The 21,261-nt window shown below is 42.3% G+C and overlaps 1 long non-coding RNA gene and 1 gene segment (V, D, J or C); one reads left to right on the plus strand and one right to left on the minus strand.

Annotated features, from left to right (window-relative positions):
* Positions 1-21,261, plus strand: part of LOC100439230 (T cell receptor alpha chain constant-like) — a 361,622-nt gene that overhangs the window by 201,125 nt on the left and 139,236 nt on the right.
* On the minus strand, positions 6,365-19,506 carry LOC129049719 (uncharacterized). The gene is made up of 3 exons (XR_008512992.2): positions 19,351-19,506; positions 10,454-10,523; positions 6,365-6,744 (listed from the first exon to the last, which is right to left on the minus strand). It is a non-coding gene; the product is annotated as an uncharacterized LOC129049719 (long non-coding RNA).

Below are 21,261 nucleotides of genomic sequence, written 5' to 3' on the forward strand. Positions count from 1 at the left end.
CAAACTGCACACATTGGGTTATCCCTGGGGAAATGATCACATCACGCTACTTTGTTGAACACCAAGGACTCCAATAAGGACTGTGAATCCCAAATATTGCTGGTGTGGGAGCCAGGTCTTTCAGGTCATCCACCAGAAATTATCCAACCAGAAAATTTTCTTTCAAGTTCTGTTCAAAGTCCAGCAGTTTGCATACAGGATTCAGATGAGACTTCTAAGAATCACCTGTGTCTTAGATAGAGCACCCTGGCAGCCTCTTGAAAATCAATTCCCTAAGAAACCTATCTTTTAGAAATGGACCTTCCCAAAGCCAGTGAGAGAATGGGAGGAGTATGTGTTTTCCAAAGGGAGACATATATAGACTTTCATGTCATTAATTTCTGAAGTCAGACCATGATAAATGTTGGTCAGAGTACAATGCACAGTTGCCCAAAGGAGGGGGAAATTAGCTTGGTTCAGGAGGACTGGAAAAGGCTCCCTGTGGAAGTTTTAGTTAAATTGACTTAAAGGATGAATGATTTTGACAAATGAGGGATTGGAGAAGGACATGGCGGGCAGAGGGAGTGCAGCTTGAGCAATGTCCAGGAGGGATATAGAACTGTGCTTGGGAAACAGTGATCACTTGGTGAGAATTGAGTCTGCCTCAGTTGGGGCAGTGGAGTGGTTGGAGTGGTGGGTTGTGGCTTGACTGAGAAAGCTTTTGTGAATCACACTAAGGGACTAGATTCTGTTATATGGGAAATGGGCAGAAATCACAGGCACATAGGAAATGTGCTTCGAAGAGTGCTTGGAAAGATTACTATGGGTGGGAAGATTGGTTCCAAGACCAGAAACAATGAGATCAGAGGTAAAGTTAATACGAAACTGAGGTAGACATTGAGAAGGATCAGAAGGACTTGGAAAGAGAAAACAGATTTAAGAAACACCTCAAAAATAGATAAATGATATGTGGGAATGAAAGAAAATGGACAGATTGTCTCTTCCCGACATCCTGGCTATGTACTGGAAGATTCCCTAGTTCCCAAGCCCCAAGGTCTTACCATTAGAAATCAGTCCTTACTCATTTGTCCATTAAGGCTTAAGGTGTCAATCCTTCCAGAAATGTTTTTATGTTTCTATGGTCCAAAGGCTTAATCTCCAGTGGCAGAATGCCAGGTACCAATAGAGGAGATTTGGGGGTAGTGGTCTTCTCGGGACCCTCAAAAATCATTACATAGTTGCCCACTCCTCTTTTTATAAAGCTGTTTGTGTGAATAAGCACCCAACTACTTTGTCTGTGCCCATTTGATCACTGATTGAATATGAAATAAAAGCCAAACATCTATATTCTTTTTCTTCTCTGAATAATCTTTTCCCCTCTCTTCAGATTTGGAACAAGGAAACCCAGATCCAGGGAAAATATTCTAAATCCTTGACCTCCCTATCCAGTTGGCACCCCAGCCCAGTAAAATGGCTTTGGGTGCAATGTTCCCCCAACAACAAAGACAGCCTTCCTGGGAGTCTCGGGTAGGCCTGTCCAGGGCCACCGTGCAGCACACATACATCTTCCCAACCAGCTCCACTGTCACAAGCACCATCCACACTGTCATGGGCAAGCCTCTGGCCACCAATGCCATCCCACCTGCTCTGGTGTGGCCACACCTACAGCCATGCCACCAGCACTCCTCGTGCACATGTCTATGGTGTATGTGCAGTCACAGTTGTCACCAACTCAATTCTGTGTAACCCTAAGTCCAGGCATCTTGGGGTGAATGTCTCCTTATTCTTTTGTCCATTGTCCTGCTCTCCCTTTAAAATTGTTCATGAGCATATTTTGCAGAAAGATATGTGATCTTGAAAGAGAGAGAAGGAAAGAGGTGAGGTAGGAGAGTGGCAGGGGTGGGGGTAGAGACTTTGAGAAAGGCAAGAAAAGAGAAAGGATCCTTCACCTCCATCAGTCCCAACTCCCAAAATAAGATTGGCCCTAAAGATAGCTCATTATTTATCCCAAATTAAAATTTTGTGGCTCTGCAGTCATTGTGTACACAGTGAAAAGAAAACCATCACACAAAAGATGCAGTTATCCTCACAGCGGGAACAATAGCAGCCAAGCTGATTCTGCTCCAAGAATAGAATAACAGTGCTAAGTCAGGAACTCCAAAACTTCCTCAACAAATAGAATAATTTCTCGATGGGAAAATGGCTATAAAAGAAGATGGGTAGAAAAGCAACCTTCTGACTCTTGAACTGGGCATGGGTTGCCAGGGAAAATTCCAGCCTGGGTCCCTCCATAGTGAGCTCACAACCAGCTGTGCTGACTGGGGAGAAGTCCTGCCTGAATATGCACAGACTCCAGAAGGCACTCACCTTACCCCTGCCCAGCATCATATACAGAATCTGACAGGCTGTACCTGCTTCTCTTGCCTAAAGTTAAGCATCATTACCAGATTTCCAGCTCCATGATGGCAGAAATTTTGGCTGATTTTTGTTTCCATTGTATCCTCGGCATTCAGCAGAAGGTTTGTATATACTTGGCTCTCAATAAACACTTGCTGAATGAACGGTTGATTGATTAATCAATTAATTGATTAATTTAAAAGGAGTAAAATACTTCCTCCCTGTCTGGCTGCTGAAGAGTGAGTCTGAGTACTAGAAACTTCCAGATGGGCAACAGAAGCCACAGTCCACTTGGAAAAATGACTGTTTCTACCTTTGCTCATCCTTCTGGCACCTTAGATTCCTGAAATTCAGGAACAAAGACCCAAGAGATCATGACCCACCAAGTGTCTCTCAACAAAAGACTATTTTCCTGGCTGTTTCCTTTCAGAGAATAAGCCTCCTGGGGCTGATAAGCGAATGGCACCATATGCTGAAAACACAGGCCCTGAGTGGCAGAGGGCACCAGAGCCTCCTCTAAGGAGTCTGTTAGATTGCAGCCTTTGAACAAATCTGAGTGTGTCTTTTGATAGCACCAGCATCAACCACCCCCAAGGATCTCTTTCCTTTATTGCTTCAGCAATGAAGCAGCCACATGGCTGTTGTAGATAAGGTGGCCCAAGTGCATTGTGCATGCAACGTAGGCTGCTGGTGCACAGCACTGAGAATCGCAGACACGCCATGTACCAGCTTCTCTACACTGCGTTGCCCTTCCTCTGTAAGTGGCCCCAAGGTAAACGGGTGTGATTCCCCACCACTTCTCATTTCTCATTTTCTATCATTTTTTCTTTGCCAGATGGCTCCTGCAAGATTGAAATCACACAGCCTTCCAACATGGCCACAATGATTGGGACAGATGTCAAGTTCCAATGCTAATATAACATTCCTGATAGGAATTATGATTCTGTGTGCTGGCATCTGCAGAGAGCTAACCAAAGGTTTACCTATATCTGCCATCCTTTCAAGGCACCCTGGAATCAGAGCATTGCTAGTTGTCTGTGGACAGAAAATTGTTCTCCAGAACCCTAATCCTTAAGCAGCCAAGAGACAGAGCCATTTACTGCTGTGCACTGTGGGCACCATGATGCATGCTGGATATCACACTGAACAAACACTGTAAGCCTCAAGCAGCCTCAACACAGAAAATTCAAAAGATCCACCAACAACACACAGGGTGTTTAGTATTATCTTCAACTTGCATCTTGAACGCATCATCGATTCATTCATTCCAAACTAAAAGTCCCTTAAGGCTTTTGCAAATTGATGTGCTGAGTATTTTGAGGGATACAGACATATATGACAAACACTTCTCAAATAATAAAATGTATTCAGCAGGTAGAATCTCCTCACTTTTATCTTGCTAAACCATGAGAAATTAAAATTAAATCCTGTTTAATTACTTGAATCTTCCAGCTGACAAATAAAAATAGTCTTTGATACACAGAAGGACAAATGAATTGCACACACATACAAAATCAAGGCCAGCAATTAACATCTTAATGACATACCCTTAACTTACCAACATTTCTAAAAGCCTGAAAAAATATTAAATATCTATGTATACATGTATATGTACAGTAAATTTATAGATAGATGATAGATGAATGGACACATAGACAGGCATGCTGTAAGAAGTATCATAAAAGGACTGAGCTCAAGTTCAGACTTTAAAGCCAGACTTCTTGAGTTTTGAATTCCAGACCTTCCATTTACTGACTCAATAGCTATGTGACCTTGGGCAAGTTACTTTGTGCCTTGCTTTCTCATCTGTAAAATAATGATAACAATAACACCTACCTCAGGGGATTGTTGCAGGAATTAAGTGAACTATAGCACATGTTACTGTATTCAGAGCAAGGCTTGGCACATGAAAAGCACTCAGTGAGTATTCACTACTTTTGCTTTTGAGTGTGATAATATCCCGATGATGATTACTAAATTTCCCCTGTGTTGGGCTGGGTTGAGCCTTTAGGAAGTTGTTGATAAGAAATAAGTCAGTCTCTTGAACAATTAAACATTATTTTCTACATTAGTATCCTATCTAGTAAGAAGTAAATATCAATGGAAATTCAGAGAAATACAATTCAAAAGGCCTTCAGGACCTTTTTCCTGGATGGCAATAAATTATTGAGGGCTTCCTATGTAGAAAAAAAAAAAAAAAAAAAACAGAGGAAAGTAATTTCTGCTTGACCATCATAAAATAAGCAAATATAGGCTTTGTGAGATATTAAAATACAACAGTAGCCCCACTCATTAAATGAACAGAATAGTGGAATAATGTATAAATTTAAAGCCAAAAGTAAAATTGAAGTCATTTATGAACATATTTTTAAAGTAAAATATTTGTTCTATCAACATAAAAGGCATAGTAGATGACCTGAAAAAGTTCCCACCTCCAAGAAGATAACAAATTAAGTCACAGTATGCCTGACGTTGTGTCATCCTCAAAAGCTGGGAAGTCAGGATCAGTCCAAGACTCCAGAAGTGAGGAGGCTCTACAAAGACACCTCCACTTCAGCCTCTGCTTATTCAAGTCCCCAGCCATGGAAACTCGATGGTGTGAACTGCTGAGCTGAGAACTGGGGGTAATACGTGAGGACTGTCTTCTCTGTTTTCTTTTCTGAAGATGCAGGGTCTCCTGCTAATTCAGATTCTGTGTTTTATTCATCAGTGGGAACACAAATCCCCTGCTATCTTGCTAGCTTTCTCATTTGCAGCCAACATATGGGTTTATCAGCACAGTTAGCCCTCCCAAGAACAGCCCTTCAGGGACATGGGATGACACAAAATGGGAAATTTTTCTCGGAATAAAGAGTTGGGGAAGGATCCTTTGTAAAATTTGGTTTTGGGGTCAGATTTCAAAGTCTTAACCCTTATGGGACAGGCAGAGACTCAGGGATATTTGGTGAGTGACTGAGTCCCTATTCTTCCTGAGCTTGCCCTTCCCCAGGGCACCTCAGAGCCAGAATTGCTTAATGTTGACATGGGGGACTCAGGTTTCCTACAGGACACTTACAATTCTGGTAACCCTGCTGTATGCTCTGCCAGTAGGGAACTACTTAGTAATTCCTCCCAGAGCCAACACTCAAAGACTAATGCCACATTACATGCAATAGGGAAATGCAGCTCTATCTGTCATTCACGTCTCTAATTCTGTCATTCATTACTCCATGCTAAAAGTCCTAGTGGGAGAAATCGTCTTTCTTCTTTTTCAAAACCAGCTACTATTGAAGGTAAAGAAAAGTTTAGGGGCAAAAGAACAAAGTCATTACAGAACCATGCATTGATTGGTGAGCACTGCCTGGGGGCAGGTTTTGTGGTAGTGATCCATAAGAAGCAAAGCAAAAATTATGGTGGAGCTGATGGAATATTTGAGAGTCTCTGCCCCAACCATCTCATAATCGAACTGGGAGCCCTCCAATCTCCCCATGCAATCCTTGGAGGACAGTCATAGAAGAAAAAGTGAGCAAGAAGGTTTAACTAGTTAACAAGTGTTCATCAAGTATCCATAAATCTCAGGGTACAGAAGTGGCATTTTTGTATTCAATCACGTATATTAGTGTTTGCTATGTGCTGTATCCCATGCCAAGATCCAAGCCTTCTCCCACTGTGTAACTCGTACCAAAGCAGGGCTTACAGTTTAATAGAGGACCCAAATCAGATGCTTGTGGAAGCAAGAGAAATACTTGGTTGTAATAATTATGGGGGTGTTCCAGGAGGAAAGTGCAGATTGAAATTAGAATATTTCAATTTCAGGATGAGTTAGGTGATGGGAGCCAAGAAGACATGCTAAAGGAATTAGATCCTGAGCTGAGACTAGATATGAAAAAGTTTGTTTATTTACATCCCAAGGTCCCAAGTCAGTAACAGAAGCAGAATTACAACTCGAGAAAGGCCCCACTTGCCTCTATGTTGTTTTGCTCAGCAGCTGCTTCCTTCGGTGGCACACAGCTGGGAAATTGAGTCGCAGATGGACTATTAGCAGCCAAAATTTTTTTAGAGACAAATGACACTGTGATTTTTCTTGACACCCATTGAAATTCCTCACTCATTTCCAAAAATATCCTATGTTGTTTTAAAACAACCAGTGAGGCCCAGACATTTCAGTAGAACAAATCAGAGAAACAAAGTTAATTCCAGCCATCTGAGCATTCTGAGCCCAAATCAGCTAGACTGAGAAGAAGAATCGTTTACTTACCGAAGGCAGTCCCAGGACACCCAGCAGCTGAGGTCCTGACTCACAGCATTCTAACCAAGAGAAAACAGAAACACAGCATTTTCTCTTTTCATTCACTTCTGTTCCTGTTCTTCAGTTGCTTGTCCAACCAGCTGGAGACACAGCAGAGAAACCAGAAAGCAAAGAAAGCAATTAGGAACAGGAGAAACAGCTGATAAGCATCCTGCCTAGGCAGAGGTGAATCTTGGGCACCCATCAGGGAAAGACTTTGCTGTTACTAAGGCTTTAGGTGAGGAGTTTGAGGGTTATGAATAAGAGATAAAGCAAGGAAAGGGCTTTTCTTTGCCAAATTTATCTTTTTTTCACCCATAAAACTCAAAGAGGATGGGGAAAGAATGGATGTATTCTCAAATCCAAGGAAAAATAGTTCTAAAACTTCCAATAAGTGAGAAAATCAGAAGTTCTCGCACTGACTCCCATTTATATTGAAGTAATACTATGGGTAAATATTTTATATCAAAGACCCCAGAGTGGCAGAGACCATCAGAGAATGGCACTAAGCTGGGCACGCATAGTAGCCGATATGGGGTTAATTTGATTTGACCTTGGCATCTTTTCTCTTTTTAAAGTCCTCCCATCCTTTCTTTATCCTGTATAGACAAAGACTGGAGTCTAACTTATATGTGTCTTCCATCCTTAGCTGCCAGAGACAGTCCTTTGCCAAAGGGCACAGTAGATTGATACTGCCCATATGTCTCTGACACGGCTCCATTCAGCTCATTCATTTATCTCCCCAAGTCCTACAGCAGCCTAACATGGCTCAACAGACCGCTGTTTCCCTCAGAGGAATGTTCTGTGCCAGGCCTGAAATAACAAGCTCTGTGTCTCTCCTGGTAACTATGGCTCAGGCAGGGAGCTATGACCAGGTCACTAACCCCACCACAGCAAAGAAGAAGAGACAAGGCAAAGAAGCCAACATCTGTGGAGGGCTTACAAATGAGTACCTGGCACAGGAATAAGCCCTTCACAAGTGTTCTCTCATTTCGACCTCACAGCATCCCTGCAAGGTAGCTATAATTACCCCATTTGCAAATAAGGAAATCAAGACTCAGAGTTGTAATTTGTCCCACTACTGGTAAGTCACAAAGCAAGATTCAAAACCATGGGCCAGTAGACCTGCAAAATCAGTGCTCCATTTACATGTAGGTAATATGGGCACTGATACCACCTAGGCAGTGAGCCACAAGCTATTACAAGCAGGTCCTATCCAAGTGGGAGGCACCTTGCTGTAGGTACCTAGCAGGTTCTATCCAAGTGGGAGGTACCACCTGCTGCAGAGTCCCCCACTTCTCCCTGCACCTACAACAGTGGGTAAAAGACCTGGATTTCCCATGTTTTATCCTGAGTTGCTGGCAAATTCTTTCCTAATCTCAGTCTTCACTAGATAAGCAACCAACCCTCTTGGTTCCTTGAGAGTTGGGGTATCTAGAAATCCTGCCTGGACTAGCAAATATCTCTGAGTTCCTAATATTGACCAGCTCTGCACTGGACATTAGGAATGCAAATACAAATAAGGTACTGTTTATGTTCTAAGTACTCTTAAAGTTCAATGCAGGAAACAAACAGATTATCAGAGAATAGAGGTGATAAGTGCCATGGCCCAACATGGCAGGGGGTCCAAGTGAACACCTCCCTCAGGTGGAGTTAAAGAAGGGAGGAGAAGGACGGTATGGCTTTTCTGGAAGAAGGAGAAGCCAGTGTAAAAACTGAGCATCTGGAAGTCTATGACACATCTTTGAACCTGCAAGTATTTTATGTGGCTAAAGTGTTGAACACAAGTGGGAAAGTGGCCAAATGTGAGACTGGAGAAGGTAACAGATCAGGGGGTCTTTGGGACCACACAGCGGATAATTGGAGGCAGAATGACCACATTTTACAGACTGCTTTGCGCCTTCATGCCCTCATGCCTTTACTCAGACCATTCTCACTCCTAGAAATGCCCTCTGGTCACAAAGGCTGACAACATCCTGCTCAGTTCAGGGTTTTTCTTCAGAGGACTGGAAGCAGAAGCACTTCCTTCCACGGTGCTCCTGGAACATGTTGTATCTACTTCTTTAATAGGACTTAACACTCCACTGTATTTGCACTTAACATTTTGTCATTGTATGTCTGTCTTCCCAGAAAACTGAATTTTTTTAAAGCAGAAACCCATATTGTTTACCTTTATGTTTCCCAAATAGTATCTGGCCTGCAATAGCCCATGTTTGTTGAATAAACAACTTACCTTGTGACCTTGCCAGCCTGTCACACCCCTCTCTGAGGAAGTGACTAACACCAAACCACCTATATAACGGACAAAACTTCTGGGCAGAGAGCTGCTGATCTGGGTTGGGTTGGGACTGCCAGGAGAGCACCAGCCTACTGCAGGGTCACCCCCTGGTTGAAGCCATGCCAAAGACCTGTCCCCTCTTCTTCCTCACCATCTTCTGTGCAGGTAAGGACAGGTTGGGGCCTTTTGCTCTTAGGGATATGTGTCCCTGGGGCAATTTTCTGGGGGCCTAAAAGAGTGTATCATTGCAGAGCACTGCTGTAATACCCCGTCCCCTTGGGGAAGAGCAAGTTCTTCACAGTCTTTCTGACTTAGGGCTTTTCATTTCAGGGGTCTCATTGGATATAATTTTGGAACCAGATACCAAAGCACTAACTGTTCTCATTGGGGAGGCTGCTACCCTCCATTGCAGCGTAACAGGAGGGGACCTGAAGAACTATCAAATGAGCTGGTATAAGAAGAATGAAGATAACTCTCTGATTTTGGTCTCCAAACTAAGCAACAATTCTAATGACAATTTAGGGAATAATTTCAAGGTGAAAACTGATACTTTAAAAAGTCAATTTATGCTTGACATTCAGAAAGCAACAACACAAGATGTTGGGACTTACTACTGTGCGTCTGATATCCACAGTGCTGCAGCTCCGTTTCTGACCGCTTCAGAAACCCTAGGGCCAAACTGAGCTGGCAGATCCAATTCGAGACCACCCCGGCCTAAAATGTGCACCACACCTGAGATGAGGCTGCCTGATCACTTCAACAGTAATATCTGATAAAAGAGGCCAGGAGTTGAAAGTGGGGGCAAGGGGCTTATCTTTGCAGTTGGTTTAGAGGGGCCTTCTTTATCAGTTGAAGAGGGCAGGAAAGGCTGTTAGGATTTTTGTGGAGAGATGTCGGGGGTTGAGGGTGGGGTGCTGAACCTGTCTCTCACAGGCTCCTGAGGAAAGGTTGAAAATAACAGCTTTTAATACTGAATAGGCCCTCTCATTGTGGAGGCAGGCTGAGATAAATAGAACCTTTACTATCACGAGTGCTGTAGCTCATTGCAGTCTTTATTGTGAAAGTGTTCATGTGCATAAGCCAGATAAAGCAAGGATGGTTTTCCATTACCATCCTAATCAAAATTTCCAAAGCTATTAGAGATAGCTTTAATTCTTACTCTGTGAAGAAGGATGAATAGAGTCATTGTCTGAAATGTTTCCACAACTATTTCAGGTGTTGAGTGTTTTATGTCTTCCCTCAGCTGCCGAAGAGTCCTGGGGATCCGTAGGGGTGAGCAGGAAGGGGAAATGCACAGGCTTCCTTCATGCCGGTTGCTGAGAGCGAGCTTAGAGACAAATACTTGTGGCAATGTGGAATTTCTGAGTTGAACACGGGTCAACTAAATTAAAAAAAAATTTTTGATTCCCAAGTCCCAAGTTGAAATGGGTAAGGCAAGAAGGTCTGAGACTGTGGGGAAAAAATTCCTGGAAGAATCCACGGAGCAGACAAGTAGGCAGAGGGGCTTAAAGATACAAACATTAAACACTCACCCAGGGAATGCCTTCATCCTGTTGGCTCTCTTTGTTCTGCTCAAATATCTGTCTGGAATCCTCTCTCCGCCTAAGGTTAAAATTCGGGCATCAGGACACAGAGTAGACATACACGTAAAAATTACAACTGAAAGTCAACCCTCCTGATACCTTCTATTCAACATTTCTTCCAATGCACTGTCATCTTCATCACATGTTTTTTATACGGTACTTACCATTCATGGTATTGGGGTGGGTCACGGGAATAGCAAAGTTCTAAGGCAAGTTCTATTCAAAGTTCTATTCTCACCAATGTGTTTTCAATTTATTTTTAAAAGACAGGGCATTAGAAAGTACAATTAAAGATTACAAAGAATACAAAAATATAAGAGCACATATGATAATGAGGGTTAGTGATTTCATGTGCAGTGCTCTAGGAATTTATGAAAGGACCAATCGCTATGAGAAAATGTCTTAGGTTCGAGACTGCAGTGAGCTATGATCACATCACTGCACTCTAGCCTGGGTGAAAGAGTAAGACCCGGACTCAAAAAAAAGAAGAGAAATGTTTTTTAAAACCTTTTTTGCTTTTGTAAAAAAAAATTTATTTGTATATACTTAGTACAAGTGCAAATTTCTTACATGCATATGTTGCGTAGTGGTGAAGCTTGGGCTTTTAGTGTACCCATCACCCAAATAGTAACCATTGTACCCAATAGGTAATTTTTCAACCCTCACTCCCCTCCCACCTTCCCACCTGTTGGAGTTTTCAGTGTCTATTATTCTACTCTGCGTGTCCATGTGCACACATCGTTTAGCCCCCACTTATAAGTGAGAACATGCAGTATTTAACTTTCTGTTTCTAGGAAATTTTACTTAGGATAATGACCTTCAGTTCCATCCATGTTGCTGCAAAATATACTATTTCATTCTTTTTCATGGCTGTTTAGCATATATACCACATTAAGAAAATTGTCTTAGAATAGCTGAGGCTTAAAAGAGGCAGGACTTGGATAAGTAGGAAGGAAAAGGAAGGGTATTTCAGGGTGGGTATACTAGTTATCTATTGTCACATACAAATCACTTCAGAACTTAGAGGCTCAAAACAACATTTATTATCTCAGTTTCTGTGGGTCAAAAAATCCAAGTGTGACTTAGCTGCATCCTCTGGCTCAAGGCCTCTCATCAGGCTGCCATCAAAATGTTACCTAGTGCTGTAGTCAGCTCAAGGCTCAACCGGAATAAGATCCACTTCGAGTTCACTCATGTGGATGTTGACAGGCTGATACGGTTTGGGTGTGTGTTCCCTCCAGATCTCATGTTTAAATGTAATTCCCAGTGTTGGAGGTGGGACCTAGTGGAAGGCACTGGTTCATGGGAGAAGATCCCTTATGAATGGTTTAGTTCCATCCCCTTGGTGATGAATGAGTTCTCGCTCTATTAGTTCATGAGCGAGCTGATCGTTTAAAATGAGCCTGGTACCTCCTCCTCTCTCTCTCTTGCTCCCTCTCTCACCATGTGACATGTGCCCAGGCTCTCCTGCCCTGACTACAGAGAAATGGACATTAGATGTGGTCAAGGCATCTCTAGAGCAATGGTTCTCAACTCTATCCACATATTTGAATCACCTGGGGATATCGTTTGAAAATACTAGTGTCTGGGATACATCTCCAGAGATTTTGATTGATTTGGTGTGGGCTTGAAGCTCTGGCTTACCAGATGACTCAACCTCCTTCCCCTCCTCTTGCTCTTCCCTCCCCCTGGGGTTGAAAGCAACTGGCTTAAGACCTTGCTATTCCAAGTGTAGTCTAGACAAACACAGTCAGCATCATCTGGAAGCTTTTCAGAATGCAGAATCTCGTGGACCATCCCAGATCCACTGAATCAGAGTCTGCATTTTAAACAAGACTCCCCAGGTAAATTATACGCATATTAATGTTTGAGAAGCACTGGTCTAGGCATTCGTCATTATTGAAAACATTCATGGAGGTAAAAAAAATAAATAAATCACTCTTTCCCAAATGTCACCCAAGAATCCATACTTGTAAAAAATCTCCTGAAGGGATACTGATGTGCCACCAGGGCTCACTGATAGGCAGTCAGTCATCCCCAATTCAGCTTACAGATTATTTGTGTGACTACCAATACAATAAATATTCTTATTGGGGTGATAGTGAGTCCTTGTGTGCTTCTTAGAGGAAGGTATTACACAAATTCTAGGTTTTATCATTTCTCATTCATCCACAAGCAAATAAGGAAGTGGATTAATATTTACTGAGTCAATATACTTTTTACCACACCACGATGGATTATCCATGGAAACCCAGAATCTTGTGCCACATACCTTCAATTCAAGATCAAGCCAAAAAAAAAGATCCACAAATTATTGGTGTCTGGTTAAGTCTGATTGGGAAGAAGAGGAACAGGAGACACAAGAATGTGTGCCTCCAGTGGTCCAATCCTGCAGGATGAATGACGACATGAAGTTCTGGCCCGTGATGGATTGGGGTAATGTAGAACCTGAGGTTGGCCTGGGGTGAGCATGAAAAATAGCCTAGAGACAAGGAGGAGGGAATCCTGGGAGAAAATACCTGGACTGCCCAACAATCTGAGGGTCTGCGCACAATGAAAAAAGAAACCAGACAAAAATTAAAGTAAAAAACCTGGAGAAATTTAAATAATTCCTGTGCTTACTAGCAGGTAATTAAAGAGGCATTTTATGTAACATCTGAAGCCTCAGATTTAGAGGGAGACAGGGCCACTGAAGGCCCTAGCATAGTAAGGGCATGGACCAAGTGTCTCTGCAGAAATCCCAAAGCCAAATGAGCGACATGAACACCCACTATTATTTTTGTATTATTCATTTTCTTTTTTTCTTTCTTTCTTTTTTTTTTTGAAATGGAGTCTCATTCTGTCACCCAGTCTGGAGTGCAGTGGCGTGATCTCAGCCTACCATAACCTCCTCCTTCCAGGTTCAAGCAATTCTTCTGACTCAGCCTCCTGAATAGCTGGAATTACAGGCGCCCGCTACCACACCTGGCTAATTTTTGTATTTTTAGTATAGATGGGGTTTCGCCATGTTGGCCAGTCTGGTCTCGAACTCCTGACCTCAGGTGAATCGCCTGCCTCAGCCTCCCAAAGTGCTGGGATAACAGGCGTGAGCCACCGTGACCAGCCTGTATTGTTAGTTTTCGTCCCCCTCCACTGGTAAGGACAATTGAGAGTTGACTAGATTCATATTATTGTTGCCTCCATTGTTCTGCTTTCTGTGATTCTTACCCATCATGAGAAGGGCTGACTTGGAAGAGTTCAGAGCAGTGAAGAGAAATCCCAGAAAGTGTCTGTCAACACTCAAAAAGACTTTGAATTTGACTGTCAGAATAGGAATAGGCTTGCCACTCTCACCAGGCTCCCAAGAAGAGTCATTGGACAGGCTGGATGGCTAGAAAAAGAAGATTCCTATCTGATGCCCAAAGGCAGCTAGAAGGCATCCTGGCTTCAGGAAGAGTGCCATCACCTGGCTGCCCTCACAAAGAGGTCATCCAACATTGTGAAACCATGACTATGAGTGAAAGGCAAGAGAAAATAAGGGAATCTGAAACCATGTAAATATGCCACTTCCTCTGCATCAGGGGAGGCCAGAGACAGGCAATGAAGAGAATTTTACTTCTATCATATAACACATTCTCGATTCGGAAGGTGCCACAGCCTTGAGAAAGTCCTCATTACACCATCTTGAAAGCTCTCAGGGATGATATAGGTAGGGTCCAAATAAGAAAATGGACTCAAGGAAATCCAAATTGTGACCTTCACTCTGAACAATTAAGATTTTAAACAGAAAATTAGAATCGTTGAATTTAAAAGCCAGAAAGGATCTTAAAAACAAAGTAGGAATCCCCTCATTCAGTTTAAATGTTCACTAAATATTGAATGAATAAGTGATCATCCAGTCTCAATTCAAATATTTTCAATGACAATTCTTGTTTCAAAAAATCTGTCCTATGCCAAATCAAAATTTGCCTCCCATAACTTCATACCAGAGCAATGCAGACTAAGTTCACCTTCGCATATTCAAATATTTAAAGATAGCTATCCTGTATAACCATTCCTCATGACTGTCTAATAAATTTTAAACTCCTTGAGAGAAGAATCCAAGTTCAATATATTTTCCTGTACCATACAATTCTTAATAGGGTGACTAATCTATAGCGGGTAGTCAGCAAATGTGAGTTGAATACATGAATTAATATCTATGTGTCCACCTGACCAACAGTTCTACTCAGGTGTCTCAAAGGCACTTCAGCTCAACTCCAAGACTTAAATCAAGATCTTCCTTGCGAATATGGCCCTAGCCCAAGATTCCCTATCTGAAGGAATAACACCACCATTTCAAACCCATCCACTGCTCTCCATCCACTGCCACCAGCCTGGTCAAAACTACCATTTTCTTCTTTGGATTGTTTCTATAGCCTTTTGAGTAAGTTAGCTGGCCTCTGGTACTATTCAGTATCTCCTCCCCACAGCAGCCAGAGTGATCTCTCCAAAATACAAATATGATCACGTCATGCCCCGATTAAAAATCCTTCAGTAACTTCCCATTGCAGATAGGCGAAAGACCAAAATTCCTAAAAGTCCTCTAAGACCTTGCACAGTCTGACTCCTCACCTCCTCTGCCATACCTCTCACTCTTCTCTCCCTCATTTTCCAAACATGCCTTCTTCCAGCTATTAAATACTTGAACGTACCGGGTGCCTTCCCACCCCAGGGTCTTTGCAACACTTCTCCCACTCCTCATCCCCTGTTTAACTCCTACTGAAAGGAGTTAAACAAAAAAGATCAAAGCCTACACATCTGTTTTTCAGAGGCACTTGAGATCTCCTGACAAGTTCAGGTTGTTTATTCTTTAATGCTTTCATATATCAGTTTGTAATATTTTATTAATTTGATTATGCCTATTTTCTCATGAGTCTGTAAGCTCTGGAGATCAAGGACTATATCTGCATTTGCTTATTCAACCTGACAAATTGCATAAACATATCTGTGTGAATAAATGAATGAATTTCCCACATTCTGGGACTTCCCAGAATTTGATCATCATCACAGACTCTGGGCTGCAGTGGGGCCTCAAGCCTTGCCATATTCTCAATTTTTAGGGACCTCAGAGACTCCAATGTCATCCTGAGCTGGAGTCCAAGGCTTCTTAGAAACCACTGATTTCTACTCATTCAGTCTGGCGTACTCAAGAGCCCATTCTTGGGCACACAGGACAACTGAACAGGATTGGAGGGTCCTCCATAGGTCTGAGCCAGCTCCCACATAGGGACCCTGAACAGGTAAGTAAAACCTACCCAGAGAGTCTAGCTAGACATGAAGAAATCAGAGGGGCCCAAAATGATTATTATTTTCTCAGTGACTACTGGCTGGGCTTATGATGATCCCTCTTGGTGTTTTTCATTTTGCATGGCTATTTTCAGTAGCTGTATCATTAAAATACACAAGTCTATAATTATGGGGATGCATATCCTCATCCCTCAAATATGTACTGAGCATGCACAATATTCCTGGTCCTGTGCCACATGCTTAGTTACAAAGGCAGCCAAAGCTCAATTCCCGTCCTCAAGGTGCTCTTCCTAGTGGAAGAAACAGACATGAAAATAGAAACTTACTAACAGAGAAAGGAGCAAACAGAACACAGAGAAGGAAGTGATGGCCTAGAGATGGGGAGGGCTTCTCAGAGGAGGTGACACAGGCTCATAACAGAAAAAGCACTTGTTTCCCCGAGGTAAAGTGTGCTTGCAGGTTCCTTAAGATGACCCAGGAGGGAAGATAAGCATCCTCAACAGTTACACAGAAACACACTCACCTTGGTCTCTGATGCTTGCAGTGAAAATAAATAACTGAAAATAGGCCTGGCATGCTGGCTCATGCCTGTAATCCCAACACTTTTTTTGTTTGTTTGTTTGTTTCTTTCTTTTTAATCCCAACACTTTGAGAGGCCAACATGGGAGGATTGCTTGGGCCCAGGAGTTCAAGACCAGCCTCGGTGACAAAGCAAGACCTCATCTCTATTAAAATAAAAAGAAAACATAAAATATTGAAAAATAGCCAAAAATATGCTACAAACCACCATGGCACATGTATACCTATGTAACAAACCTGCACACTCTGCACATGTATCCTGGAACTTAAAGTAAAATAAAAAATTTTTAAATTAAAAAAATGAAAATAAATAAACTGAAATTTTGTGGAAAAATACGAAACCCCAGACTAGACAAAATCAGTTTCTTTTTGTGGGAAAGTGAATTTATATCAAAGCTTTCATAGGGGTTCTATAACCACAGAATGTAGTTAATTCCCTGCCAAGTAAAACCAGATACTTCCAAAATGCTGCTATTGTACACACCACAGAACAGAGCAGCCAAAATGGTAGTGGTATGGATTGAGAAGATAAAGAATTAAGAAAAGTAAAGAGAAAGGGGAGAGGAAAAGGAGAATATTATTTCCTTGAATGATGATCACTCCTTTTATTAATAACTTTCTGTTCTTATTAAAGAGATGTCCCAAACCCCTGGGCTTTCCCAGAATTTGGTACCACTGGTGCACTGACCTATCCTCATCCTGCCAATGTGAGGAAACCCAGAGAGACAAGTCAAATGCCCTGCAGAACAGCAACCACGCCAGTGGGGCTGGCTGTGGACTTTCACTTTGGTGTGTTCTTTGATTTCATTTGGTGTGAAATATTGAGATTTCTCCTCAGATATCCCAGCGCCTTGTAGCTACACTGGATCTATAAATCTTTATCTGGGCTAGATTGAACCATTTTCATTTATGGAGTTGTTTTTAATCGGAGCAAGAGTAAAACTTTTGCCCTGTACAAAAGAGTCAGCTGTAAACTGAGCCATTCTGCTGCAGCTTTCTGCTTCTCCTCTGAAGTTGTGTCTCTTCTGAGAGCTCTGGAATAAAACAGCTGCCATAGTCATATCACCCTTCCATGTTTTCCTCTTTGTATTAGTCAGCTCTGCTATGGTAACGAACAGTGCCAGGACCTCAGTGGCTTACAGCAATGAACATTTACTTTTTGTTCCCGCTTTTACTACCAATTGTCTGCTGAGCTCTGCTCCCTGTGTCTTCCCATTCCAGAGCCCAAGATGAAAGATAAGCCACTATTTGGGACACACTTTTTTTCTGACAGAATCTCACTCTGTTGCCAAGAGGCTGGAGTGCAATGGTGCGATCTCAGCTCACTGCAGCCTCAACCTCGTGGGCTCAAGCGATTCTCCCACCTCAGCCTCCCAAGTAGCTGGGACTACAGGTGTGCATGCCACCATGCCTGGCTAATTTTTGATTTTTTTTTTTTTTTTTTTTTGTAGAGCTAGGGTTTTGCCGTGTTGCCCAGGCTGGTCTCGAACTCCTGGGCTCAAGCAATCCACCTGCCTTAACCACCCAAACTGCTGAGATTATAGGCATGAGCCACCACGCCCATCCACACTGTTTTTATGACAGAAGAAAAAGAACAAGAGAAATGCTAGCAGAAACTCAAGATACTTCTTAAAACTTCTGCTCAGATACAGCAGACATCATGTCCACTCACATTCATTGGCCAAAGCCCTTCCATGGTCAAGCACAAAATCAACTAGGCAGGGACTCACACCTTTCCCACAGAAGGCACTGCAAGACACATAGCAATGGGTAGGAAGCAATAACCCTTTTTCATGGAAAGAAGGATCAAATACTTCAGAATAATAATTATAACCTACCATACCCTTTAACTCCACCCATGTAATTTGTCTCCATCCTGGGGAGTTTCTCCTGCTGTCAACTAAAAAGGAATTTAAAAAGATTTTTTTTCTTCTTAGAATTCTTCTGGGGCAACATTTACCCAGTTCTTCTTCAGAATGTCACCATCCCTCAAGATGTTAACAGTGGTTGCACAATTTAAAAGAATTCCACCATCAGATAATTTTGGCAAATGCTACATATTAATAGCCTCCTCTTAATATTTACAATTCTTATTATCATATTAAATGCTCTGAGAACCCCTGCTCTAAAGATACCTATTTAACGTGGGATTGGAATCACAGAATTCTTTTTGTAATGGCACAGCCATTAAGACTCATGAAATTCTATAGGCAAATACTGTCCCAAAGGATTACGTGGGATTCAGCCAGATAGATTCCTGCTGTTTCCTCATTTCTGTGCATACAGACTGAAGGGTACCTAAGGATGTTGAGAGGAGCTATGCATAAGGCCAATGGGTCTGTACAGGCCTCAAAAAGAAGGCTTGCATTTTTTGCTAAGACCAAACTCAATGTCAGAAACCTGAAAATGCTATTCAGATACTACTCTTTGTCTACCGAATTAAGTATAAACACCTCAGACTGGCTTTTGTTCCTTCCTTTCTTTCTGCAACAAATGTATCTTGAGTCCTACTAGGTGCCAAGTACTGTGCCAGGCATTGAGTACATGGTGTGGGCAAAACAGACATGCACCCTGCCCCATGGACTTACCAGCTTAAAATAAGAGGAGACAGACACAAGACAAGCATATGAGTAAATAGCCAGTGATCATACAACCTCCCAGTGGTTAGCTACACCGTTGGCCACCCATTCCTCCTCAAAATGCTTTCCACACTTAGCTTCTGAGATGCCACTCTTGGCTGATTTTCCTCTTCATCACTGGCTTCTCCTTCTCAGTCCCCCTTGCTGGCTCTTCCTCCACTATACAGCTTCTAAATACTAAAGCAGCCAGGGCCCTTGCCTGGGTCTATCTTCTCGTATCTATCTCTCCCTAGATGATCTCATTCACCCTCGCAGCATTAATTTCACATATGTACCCATGACTCCCAAATTTATATCTCCAGTGCAAAACTCTCCTCTGAGGATATAATCTTCCCCCAATTGAACCACCTTAGCACTTACCACTCTTGAGTTATTTCATGTGTTTTCTCTTTTGCCATGATTGTTTGCATACTTCCTTCATCTTCTTCCTAATTTATAAACCCCTCGAGGCGGGGATCCTTGGTCTGTTTCATCTTGTTTCCGTAGTGCATTGCAGAGTAACTGTTTAATATATGATTATTGAATTTAATGTTTGAACTGAATTTCTGCTTTAGGGATCACTGAGGCACAGATGTAATGAAAGGGAATATTTTATTTAAAGAAATAATGCCTCATCCTTCTGTATTTCCAAATGAACAACCTCAAATGAGAGAACACAGCTACATACATTAGCATGAGGTGAATACTTAAGTTTAAAAATGCTAAATCAAGCCAGTATCATCCCTTGTGGTCACAGCAGCTGCTGCAAAGGTTTTGTAAATTGCCTACGTTCCCGCACCCCATCTGGCGATGCTGGCGTGTTACAGCCATGGATGACTTACTCTTCACAATAGCCTTCACTTGGATCTATTCCCTACTTTAAAATAAAAAGACAAAAAGAAGGTGCCAAAGGGCTTGCCTAAAGTGCTCCCACCCAACCAGAGTACAATTCAACCACCTAATGCTGCCTCCTCAGCATTTAGATGATTAGATTCAGGGCCAAAGAGGAGGTCAGAAGAGGAAGGCCCCCTGGATTGCAGAAAGGTGTTTCACCATCAGTTCTAATAATAGTATGTGGCAGCTGCACTTCTGCGCCTTCCTCTGCATTTTAATCTCATTATTTTCTAAGCCTCTCCCAAGGCCTCCTTTACCAGTCAAAATCAGCCAAAGTTTCATATGCCCTTAGAAGAAAAGAGGACTGATAGAACCTAAGTATCAACTAGAGAAAAGCCAAGAGCCTTTTTGTGCTGGGTGATCCATCTGAGTCCGGGTTCCTGATTGCCACACAGGGAGGCCCTGACTGTAGTGTGGACATTGGTTCCTTTGCATAGCTCCCTCATGTGTATACACAGAGGCTGCTTTTTCTCATCTTGTTTGCCCTAAAACATTTTTTGACTTAGCCTCCACATACTTGAAACTTAGAGTTTAACCTGTCAAAATCAGACGGAAATTGACTGAATTGCATCTCTTTCACGAAAACAAATATTTTCCAACTGCCATGGCATTTTAGACTGCATTTTCCCTTTCTGCTAGTGTTGCTTCCCTATTGCATTTCCCTGGATAAACATCTAGTTTGTGCCATAATATTTATTAACAAGGAGTCCTCTGGGCAGACGGTGGCATTAGGAATTTCTGCTTGGCATTTGGTATGCTGTCTAGCTGAGTCCCCAACCATGTTGTGAGTCAACGCAAACACAGCAGGTTTCAATAAAGGCAACAGTTATCTGAGCAGGCTGCAGCTGTGACTCTCAGCTCAGCCTGTGCGTCACCAATCTGGGATGTGAGCTGGCACCTTGTTAAAAAAGGTATTCTGACAGAGAGACGGCTGTCAATGGACTCTTCCAAAAATTCTCTTTCCCTGGGTTCTTCTAGTCCATCTCCTTGGCATGTGCCATTCCCTATGCATCTTTTGTTAGACTACATCTCTGGTTTCTCACCACAGCCTGGACACTGCTGATGGGCTAGATTGATACCGTATGCTTTGTCATGCACTGTGATCCCACTCACAATGTTATTCCAGTGGGATAGATGCTGAGATTGTTCACCATGCAAGAGGAATCTTGCTGCACGTAGTATTTTCTCTGCCCTCCTTTGGTAACTTCGCAAGTTCCCACAGTCACTACTCAGTTATGCATGTGTGGTAACTCAGGCTCAGACTACTTTGCAATTAGAGCCCTGCCAATTGGATAGCTTGTATTTCTATTCAATAATCTTTTCATTCACTCATACTAAACATTCATTACATAGCTCAATGTTAAGAGCCCTTTAACTTGTCATATACATGATGAATAT

Source organism: Pongo abelii, chromosome 15 (genome assembly GCF_028885655.2).
Source record: "Pongo abelii isolate AG06213 chromosome 15, NHGRI_mPonAbe1-v2.0_pri, whole genome shotgun sequence".
Taxonomy (NCBI): domain Eukaryota; kingdom Metazoa; phylum Chordata; class Mammalia; order Primates; family Hominidae; genus Pongo; species Pongo abelii.